This window comes from Lissotriton vulgaris, chromosome 7 (genome assembly GCF_964263255.1).
Source record: "Lissotriton vulgaris chromosome 7, aLisVul1.2, whole genome shotgun sequence".
Classification (NCBI taxonomy): Eukaryota; Metazoa; Chordata; class Amphibia; order Caudata; family Salamandridae; genus Lissotriton; species Lissotriton vulgaris.
The window spans coordinates 1,687,496,252-1,687,507,320 of record NC_141695.1 but is presented as its reverse complement, the minus strand read 5'-3'; positions in this window follow the sequence as shown (position 1 = coordinate 1,687,507,320).

Here is an 11,069-nt window from a genome sequence, read left to right as displayed (position 1 = left end):
AACTTATATTCAAGCTCCTTGGAGCTGGTGGGGCTGACGAGCCGGGTTACGCACCTGCGTGCCATGAGTGGTACCGAACCTGAAGATATTTTTTGGCAGCCTATGCAGCACCCCTTCACACAGTCCCACTCCCTGCTGACGAGAGGCAACAACCTCGAAACACGTGTCCAGGGATGGCCAACGCGATTTGGATTTTTTGCTCAAGACCCTGGCAGAGGCGTACCCGCTGATGCTAACTACATAGACCACGATGCTTTGGGGCAACACGCTGATAGGACAAGCAGTGTGCGACCAACTGACTTAAACTTATATTCAAGCTCCTTGGAGCTGGTGGGGCTGACGAGCCGGGTTACGCACCTGCGTGCCATGAGTGGTACCGAACCTGAAGATATTTTTTGGCAGCCTATGCAGCACCCCTTCACACAGTCCTACTCCCTGCTGACGAGAGGCAACAACCTTGAAACACCTGTCCAGGGATGGCCAACGCAATTTGGATTTTTTGCTCAAGACCCTGGCAGAGGCGTACCCGCTGATGCTAACTACATAGACCACGATGCTTTGGGGCAGCACGCTGATAGGACAAGCAGTGTGCGACCAACTGGACTTAAACTTATATTCAAGCTCCTTGGAGCTGGTGGGGCTGACGAGCCGGGTTACGCACCTGCGTGCCATGAGTGGTACCGAACCTGAAGATATTTTTTGGCAGCCTATGCAGCACCCCTTCACACAGTCCTACTCCCTGCTGACGAGAGGCAACAACCTCGAAACACGTGTCCAGGGATGGCCAACGCGATTTGGATTTTTTGCTCAAGACCCTGGCAGAGGCGTACCCGCTGATGCTAACTACATAGACCACGATGCTTTGGGGCAACACGCTGATAGGACAAGCAGTGTGCGACCAACTGGACTTAAACTTATATTCAAGCTCCTTGGAGCTGGTGGGGCTGACGAGCCGGGTTACGCACCTGCGTGCCATGAGTGGTACCGAACCTGAAGATATTTTTTGGCAGCCTATGCAGCACCCCTTCACACAGTCCTACTCCCTGCTGACGAGAGGCAACAACCTCGAAACACGTGTCCAGGGATGGCCAACGCGATTTGGATTTTTTGCTCAAGACCCTGGCAGAGGCGTACCCGCTGATGCTAACTACATAGACCACGATGCTTTGGGGCAACACGCTGATAGGACAAGCAGTGTGCGACCAACTGGACTTAAACTTATATTCAAGCTCCTTGGAGCTGGTGGGGCTGACGAGCCGGGTTACGCACCTGCGTGCCATGAGTGGTACCGAACCTGAAGATATTTTTTGGCAGCCTATGCAGCACCCCTTCACACAGTCCTACTCCCTGCTGACGAGAGGCAACAACCTCGAAACACGTGTCCAGGGATGGCCAACGCGATTTGGATTTTTTGCTCAAGACCCTGGCAGAGGCGTACCCGCTGATGCTAACTACATAGACCACGATGCTTTGGGGCAACACGCTGATAGGACAAGCAGTGTGCGACCAACTGGACTTAAACTTATATTCAAGCTCCTTGGAGCTGGTGGGGCTGACGAGCCGGGTTACGCACCTGCGTGCCATGAGTGGTACCGAACCTGAAGATATTTTTTGGCAGCCTATGCAGCACCCCTTCACACAGTCCTACTCCCTGCTGACGAGAGGCAACAACCTCGAAACACGTGTCCAGGGATGGCCAACGCGATTTGGATTTTTTGCTCAAGACCCTTGCAGAGGCGTACCCGCTGATGCTAACTACATAGACCACGATGCTTTGGGGCAACACGCTGATAGGACAAGCAGTGTGCGACCAACTGGACTTAAACTTATATTCAAGCTCCTTGGAGCTGGTGGGGCTGACGAGCCGGGTTACGCACCTGCGTGCCATGAGTGGTACCGAACCTGAAGATATTTTTTGGCAGCCTATGCAGCACCCCTTCACACAGTCCTACTCCCTGCTGACGAGAGGCAACAACCTCGAAACACGTGTCCAGGGATGGCCAACGCGATTTGGATTTTTTGCTCAAGACCCTGGCAGAGGCGTACCCGCTGATGCTAACTACATAGACCACGATGCTTTGGGGCAACACGCTGATAGGACAAGCAGTGTGCGACCAACTGGACTTAAACTTATATTCAAGCTCCTTGGAGCTGGTGGGGCTGACGAGCCGGGTTACGCACCTGCGTGCCATGAGTGGTACCGAACCTGAAGATATTTTTTGGCAGCCTATGCAGCACCCCTTCACACAGTCCTACTCCCTGCTGACGAGAGGCAACAACCTCGAAACACGTGTCCAGGGATGGCCAACGCGATTTGGATTTTTTGCTCAAGACCCTGGCAGAGGCGTACCCGCTGATGCTAACTACATAGACCACGATGCTTTGGGGCAACACGCTGATAGGACAAGCAGTGTGCGACCAACTGGACTTAAACTTATATTCAAGCTCCTTGGAGCTGGTGGGGCTGACGAGCCGGGTTACGCACCTGCGTGCCATGAGTGGTACCGAACCTGAGGATATTTTTTGGCAGCCTATGCAGCACCCCTTCACACAGTCCTACTCCCTGCTGACGAGAGGCAACAACCTCGAAACACGTGTCCAGGGATGGCCAACGCGATTTGTATTTTTTGCTCAAGACCCTGGCAGAGGCGTACCCGCTGATGCTAACTACATAGACCACGATGCTTTGGGGCAACACGCTGATAGGACAAGCAGTGTGCGACCAACTGGACTTAATCGTCTCCCCCTTAACCTGGATGTGCTCACGGCACAGTCCCCCCACCGTATCCTGCTTGTTCTTCGCCACCAGTTCGCTTTCCCGCATAGCCCCATGGAATGCTAGCGCAAAAGCGGCTCGGAATAACACTGTTTCATACTGGGATGAATATGTCGCAGGGAGTACAGAAAATAACAGGGCCAATCTATCCAGACCTATCGGGTGTCTCTCATCTACTCTGCGACCCTCCAGGCGTTGCCACCCACGTAGCGCTTTCTGTACTACGAAAGACGCTGTCGGGTCCTGGATCCCATGAGCCCTTGCCATAAAGGAAATGGCGGCCCGATGCCTCTGGGCCGTAGCTACTGATTTGCCTGCCTGATGTAAAGACAGCAAAAATTTTACGACAAGCTCTTCCTGGCCCCAAAGCTCCCACCTAGCTGAACCCAAAAAGGACCAATAGGAACGAAACGCCCCTTCATATGCCTTCCTTGTCCTGGGTGCTAAACTCTCTCCCATGAGGTTTTTGTAGTTCGGGGCACCGAGAGACCAGAGAGCTTCGGGAAAGGGTGCCGCCACCGGGTCCGCTGTGGGCAGAAAACCCCAGAAGGCCTGCATACGGAAACGAGAAAGCGCATCAGCCGCTTGGTTCAGCACCCCAGGGACATGTCGCGCCCTAAAGAGCACATTCAACTGCATACACAACAATACAATTTCTTTAAGCAGTCTCAGAATCCATTTACAACGTGCTGCCTGACTATTGATACACTCAACCACGGTCATGTTATCAGACCAGAATACCACAGAGTGATCTCGGAACCCCTCAGGCCATGTTTTCAGGGCCACCAAAATAGGGAAGAGCTCGAGGAAGGCAATGTTACTCGTCAGCCCGCACTCGTGCCACCATGACGGCCATTTCTGAGCCGACCATTGCGCACCGAATATGGCGCCAAAACCTATACTCCCCGCCGAATCTGTCCACAGCCCCAGCTCCTCGGAGGACACCGCCGGCTTGTTCCAGACAATTCGACCATTGAAATCCGCCAGGAATGCCAACCAAATGCGCATGTCCTGGCGAATCTCTGCCGAAAGCCTTGTGCGGTGATGTCCCTCCTTAAGGCCGACCATGGCTTGTGCGATCGAGCGGGAAAAGGGGCGGGCCATTGGTATTACTCTGAGGGCAAAATTCAACTGGCCCACCGTTTGTTGCAATTGATGCAGGTTTACCTTAGACTCTCGCATATAAGTTTCAAGTGATGCCCTGAATTTTAACACTTTTTCTTTGGGTAACCGAAAACAACCTTCCACCGAGTCGAGCTCGATCCCCAGAAACTCGAGTGAAGTCGAGGGACCCACAGTCTTACCTGGTGCCAATGGCACACCAAAATGATTCATTAGAACACAAAATTCCTTTAAAGCCTGTCCACATTCTGGATCTCCGGCTGCCCCCAGGAACAGAAAGTCATCGAGATAATGCATAACATGCTGAAAACCCGTCTTTCTCGTGAATACCCATTGTAGAAAACAGCTGAACTTTTCAAAATAAGCACAAGATATAGAGCAACCCATTGGCATACATCTATCCATGTAATAGCGACCCTGAAACATGAAACCAAGAAGACGCTGATCGTCTGGGTGTACCGGGAGCAACCGGAACGCTGACTCGATGTCTGATTTTGCCATCAGCGCCCCGGGCCCCAAGCGATTCAACATGGCGACGGCCTCATCGAAAGATGCGTACCGCACCGAACACACTTCCGGGTCTATCGCATCATTCACGGAAAGACCTCGTGGGGCTGACAAGTTATGTATTAGCCTAAACTCACCCGGGTCCTTCTTGGGGACCACCCCTAATGGGGAACAAACAAAGTTAGCAACCGGTGGAAAATCGAATGGACCGGCAACACGTCCTCGAGTCACCTCTTTCCCAATCTTTACCTGTACCACCGCCGTATGCTGCAGGACCGACAGTTGGTTCTTACAACTTGCTTCACCCCGAAAATCCCCCACTGGAATGCGGAAACCATATGAAAAACCGTCTCGCAACACCCCAGCGGAGACATGATCCGGGTATTCGTTGAGCCAAGGAATCATTGCCATGGTATCAATCGGGGTAGGTAAAGGCGCCCCTCGGACTATATTAGACCTGTTTGGCGCTTCCCCTACCACCGTTATCACCCGTTTTGGCTCTGCACATGGTCTCAGGATGGGAAGACTGTCCACACCCCCCACATTCATGTCTAAACTTGCATGACCCCTGGGGCCTCATACATTTCCCCCTGTTAAAATTCCAACAAATCCCCCTTTTACCTGTGTTGCCACTCGACTTCGAGTGGTGCTCGTTACCAGCCCCCATCCGAAAGGGCGTCCCAGAGGATTGGCGGGAAGACTCACCCCCGTTACTCCCCGTCAATGGTACTTTTAACATGCCTGAATTCTCCATTTTTTGCCAAGAAATGGAGTCATAACAATCCCATGTTAGAGCTGGGTCGTGCTCCTTAGCCTTCCGAAAAATATTGTCATAACAAAACCACTGATTGCCCTCGTACGCTAGAGAAAACTCCATGATACGTGTCTGGTAAATAGGCAACTCCGTCAACAACTCAGGCCTTCGCTCACCCATAATGGAGGTAAAAATGCCAAACGCTCTGCCCCAAGTACCTATGTTTTCGTCGACCTTAAAGGCGGCCATTTTTGCGCGCCAAACACTCGGATGCATAAGCTCTTTTTGGCCCTTCACATGCTCCATCTCGTAATGGTCAGTAAGCAAAGAAAACATATTCACATACTTATCGGCCCAAATCTTTTCCTTAATTTCAAGTGGAACATGCTGGGCCACTTTCTCCCTTCGTGAGGGTACAGACCCCTCCCCCGCAATCGGCAGTAGCCGCTTACCTGAACTCGGTGCTGTAATTGCTGCCGAACTTGTGCCCGCTGCGGTCTCACCCACCGGAACCTGTGGGGGAACAGAAGATGGTGCCTTCGCGGCCTCTCTAGATTCCCGCAGTTGTCTCAATACTGCCCTGGCGTCGTCAGCCGTGGTGCCCTCACTCTCTTTTCCCAACCACGCTGCCAGTTGTGCCGCCAACTCGGGAGGCATATCTTCCCCGTTCACTGGGGAGACCTCCTTCGGAACCGGGGTTGGCTCCTCTATCGGTGTATCAGGAACCGGGGCCTCCCCCCCAGGTGCCCCCCTCTTGGACCTCTTGCCTCTCCCGCTAGGGACTACTCCCGGCAATGCTGGTCCGACGATTCGCTTCGGTCCTCCCTCCCCGTTCTTTACCGCCATCTGCTTCTTCAGATCGGCTACCTCCTTTATGAGCATGCGGAGCATCTGATCGGTCCCGACCCGCTTTCCGACCTTCTTGCCCGGCATTCTCCAACGAGGATATCTGAAAGAACAAGAACAAAATTACAACGCTCAAAATTGGCTCTTCGTTCCGTCTCGAGCTCACGTGCAGCGGGGAGGTGCAGCTTCAGAGCACAGGAACAAGAGGATGCTTTCTTGGCTTGTTGCTCCTTTTATCCGTCTTCGGGCGGGCGTAAACCCGCCTCCGCCTGCCTCCGAGGGCGTGGCCGGCCGCGTCAGTGTCTAGGACAACCCACTCCAGGGCGGGAAAAGGCGCGCCCCGGCTACGCCGCTTCGGGCATACCAGCCGAGACTCGCCTCCCGCCCAAGATGGCTTCCCGGGGGGATCGGGGTACTCCACCATACATTCGGGGGGACCGAATGGTCGCCCCTTTCCAATAGTCATCTCTTTCTGATATTTAGAACTCTTTTTAGTCCAGCTCCATATGATATTATATATATATATCAGGTTGGCAATTGGGCCTCATTGTTTATGCGTTTAATCTTGCAATGCGCGTAATGCATTCGCTTTATCTTGTAATTCATCTTGCACTAAGCACAGCTCTTCTCAAACGTGCCTTTCATGCTCTTACTTGTTCCGTGGCACTTCTGTGTCCGCATTATGAACTCTTTCCAATTCCACCACTGAAAATGACAATCTGTCTAGCCAATTCAGCAACACGTGGTTTAGGGGGGCAGATCACACTACTTATTTGTCGTTTAACTGCATCTTGTACTCTATGTACCCAATGTGAGTAGTCACCTGCATTTCATTTCACCTGCCTTACAGGAGCATTGATCCAAAAATCACTAGTTGTAATTTACTGATTCATATTTCTGTCTGGTTCTCCCCCTCTGAAGGGGCCTTTTCTGGAGTTGTACCCTCAGAGTCTTTCCTATGTTTCTGAATAAGTTAGTCAAATGCATACCACTTCCCTACTCAGTTGCACTGCCCTAGTCCAAATATGGGGCGAATACAAAATAAAGGTAATTTTACTACCACATCAGCTGACACATAGATGAGAAGGTAAAGTCTCCCCTGTCCATTTGTTTTATGGAATTATTGAGGTCCATTTTCGGAACTCAGCATACCCATTCCTTTCAGGCCCTCTTTTGCTGCGATCTAGGGAATCAAGCAATCTTTCTACTCTGATGTTGATAAAAGTCCATTGATCACATCCAGCTGTTGATACCTTTTTGTAAAATCTAATACATTTGCATAAGTCACATAACTGTCAGTAATTCAAGAAACTTCAGATTTTAAAATGACACCAAACCAAGAAAAAATTAAATCTAAACCAGCTAGATTTGTGGAAAAGACCCATAATTTATTAATTAATTAAAAACAATCGTCTGCATTCTTAACATCTAGCGCATAGAAACACATACTTTACCGGATTTTCAGATTTCATTAAACACAATAAAAATAGCATCTTTTCTTTGCTTATTTCAGTGGCTACATAACCAAGTACTGAATTGGACAGTATTCACTTCATGTCACCAAACTTAACTTGAATTTTGTTTCTTGCTGAGTATCCAAACTAACCAGAAAACTATATATATATGCTTTTACGTGTACTAACATTCGGAAACTTCAAATGAAGCAATGTTAATCAGGAACAAAACCACCAGCCTTATTTCCTTTCAAATGTAGCACATTAAAAACGGAATTACCTTGGGAAATTTTAAGTGTACCTTCAAATTATAAACAAAGCATTTCAATTCAGAGACACATTCCACTCATTATGTTCCTAAAGTCTGAAAAGAACACAAACGTCCCCAGAGTGAGCCTGTTTTTCTATATCTAACCACATTCTTGCAAAATGTTATTATCTTTGACAATTAAAGCCTAAAGCCACATCATGTCTCAGGTAAATTCTTTCAAGCGTTAACACATCTGTAAGGAATGAGAAAGGCTATTGAGGGCAGAATGCTTTTAAGCCTAACTTAAACTGAAAGTCTGTTGTAAAGCCTGCATAGAGGAAAGAATATTCATTTTTATTAAGGTAAGTGAATTAGCTGAAAACAACTTATGCATTATTATTGTCATGGGGCCTAAAAAATGAATGGATTTTCAGCCAGTAGATTCAGGGGGCTATTAACAAGCATAATACATGTATGGAGTTCTTACCTCACATTTCAGAAAGCAAATGGTGGAATTGGACATTTCTTCGTATTTTGGTTTGGAACAAATTGAAAGCAACAACCTAAAAAAACAGAAATTGTTAAAACATGGCATTGATGAAACCCATTTTCCAAATTTCACATCAACAAAAACGATTTTATTTGTTTTACTTAATAAGAGAATCTTTTTGCACATTCAAACGATTTTATGAGTGTTAAATATATATATATTTATATATATATATATATATATATATATATATATATATATATATATATTTGTGAAGAACAACGATTTTTTTAATGAAGAAAATTCTAATGAAAAACTTGTCATATCTATTATTTAGAAATGAAGATGAACTAGAGATCGACTCCCTAATAGCTAATGGATTTAAATGTACCTGCCACTATGTCTTTGAATAGTTTGCACAATAGGGGTACAAATCTGGGTTTGTTAAGTTTATAGAATTCTGCCGGGTAGCCATCCGGGCCAGGTGCTTTATTGTACCGCAAATCGTCTATGGCTTGTGAGAATTCTGTAAATATGAAGGCTTGATTTAATTGTACAAGAGGGAGTTTGAGCCAATTGGTGCCAAACAGGAAGCCTTCCATCTCAGGGCTAAGATCTGAGCTTTCTTAGGTGTATAGTGTGCTGTGAAAAACTCGAAAGGGTGTTGTGATGTTAGGAGGGTGGGTGAGAAACTCCTTGTCCTTGTCCCAAACTGCCGGGATAGCATTTTGGGATTACTGCTGTTTGAAATGTAGATCTAACCGTCTGCCAGCCTTTCGCCCATGTTCATATTTCCTCTGTTTCAAGTCGAAAAGTATTTTTCAGCCGAAGAGGGGTAAGGAGTAATTAGTTTACTTGTGGCCTGTAGCAGGGCGTAAAGAACTGAGGGAACCTGCATCCTCTCATATCTAGTTGTGAGTATAAGGAGCTAGTCTTTTAATGCTTGTTATTGTTGATATGCTTTCTTTTGGCTTATGGCCAAGTTCCGCATAAGTTCCCTCCTGACCCCAGCTGTAGCTGCTACCCACACATTTTGAGTTGAGGTTACTGTGAGTTCGTTCTCGTCCAAGAAAGTGCTTAGCATTTGGTTCAGTCTGTGTTTGTCAGTTGGCATTCTTTAATATGATAGATTGAGTTGCCACTGTCCCTCAGCCCCAAGTCCAGTTGTAATTGGATCAGGGCATGATCTGATACCCCATAGGGTAGGATAGTAGTGTCTTTGATTTTGTGTAGGAGATTTGTAAACATTAGAAAAAGGTCTATTTGTTTGCATGTCCCATGCACACAGGGGATAAAGGTGTCGTGCCAAATGTATCAAGCCTTTTTGCGTTTCCAAACGGGCAGATTCGATTTGCGAATGCAAAAATTGCTTTTTCGATGTAGGAAACCTAAGTTTGTGATATGGTAATCTGTTACTGAATCGCAAAATGGGTTTGCGATTCAGTATTAGGAAGGGGCGTGTTTAGGGGGTCCCTTCCTAATACCGAATCGCATCGGTATGTATCAATGTTTTGTGACCGCATTTGCGGTAACAAAGCATTCGCATTTTACCACCTACTTCACGTAGGTGCTAACCCATTCGCAAATGGGAAGGGGTCCCATGCCCTCTCCTTTTGTGAATGATTGTAAAAGCATTTTTAAGAGCAAGCAGTGGTCCAGTGGACCACTGCCTGCTCTTAAAAAATTAAAAGAAACTTTTCATTTTTCGTTTTGTAAAGCATCTCGTTTTCCTTTAGGGAAAACAGGCTGTTTAAAAAAATAAAGATTGCTTTATTTGAAAGAAATCACAGACATTGTGGTCTGTTGATCTCAGCAGGCCACCAGTCCCGTGATTTTTGCTATTCCTAGGGGGTGGCAAATTGTGACCTATCCCATTTATATTCATGAGGTAGGTCATTTGCGGCCCCCTAGGAATCGCAAAAGGTGTACTATACACCTTCATACATTGTATTTTGCGATTCCCTAATTGTGAATCCTTGTGATTCACAATTAGGGACTCGTAAAATGCTATCTTGATACATCTGGCCCATAGTCTTGCATGGTAGGATAGAAGAGATGCCAAGGATCATGCAGGGAAAAATCAGCTATGATGTCTCTAAGGAGGCATCTATCTGTCTGATTGAATGGGTGTGGGTGTTGGGAACTGTCCATGTATGCGTCGGGTGTTATGATTCAGTCTCCCCTGAGTAGTGTGTTTGTGCGAGTGCATTAAAGTAAGATTCTGGAGATGACCTGAAAAGTGTTCCCTTTTGTCTGTGACCCCGACATCTATGGAACCTATGAAGAGAGTATGGTGTTGGACAGATGCCTTTATGAAGATATAGTGAACTAGTGGGCCATGCCAAACTTTATGTGTCTTGAGTGGGAGACCCCACCGTATTAGAATTGCTACAAACCCTTTCCACGGAGAGGTAGTACGGGTCTGTGGGGAGTCTGGTTATTTCAGCTTGTGAAATTGGCATTCCCTACCAGCCCAATCACTGCGCAACTTTTAGCTTTCCGCATCAGATAAGTGTGTTTTCTGTAGCAGGGCGACGCCGGGACGTAGGGTTTGTAAGTACAAGGGTATGTCCTTCCATCTGAGAAAGTGCCCCTGGGCATTGACATTGTGTGAGACTACTTTGAGCATATTTGATGACATTTACCATCCAGGGTGTCTGACCCAGGGGTGGACGCGTGGTGGTGTAGGGGTGGTCACAATATGCACTGGTTGGTGGATGGTGTGTGTCAGTAGATGATTGCCCTGTTGAACGGGTGGAGTGTGCACCTACCAAGGAGGGACCAGAACCTGGAGGCAAGCAGCACATTGCTGGACTGTCAGGTACACCCATGCCATTGTTCTGCACCGGGACATGCTTGTTGGACGTGTC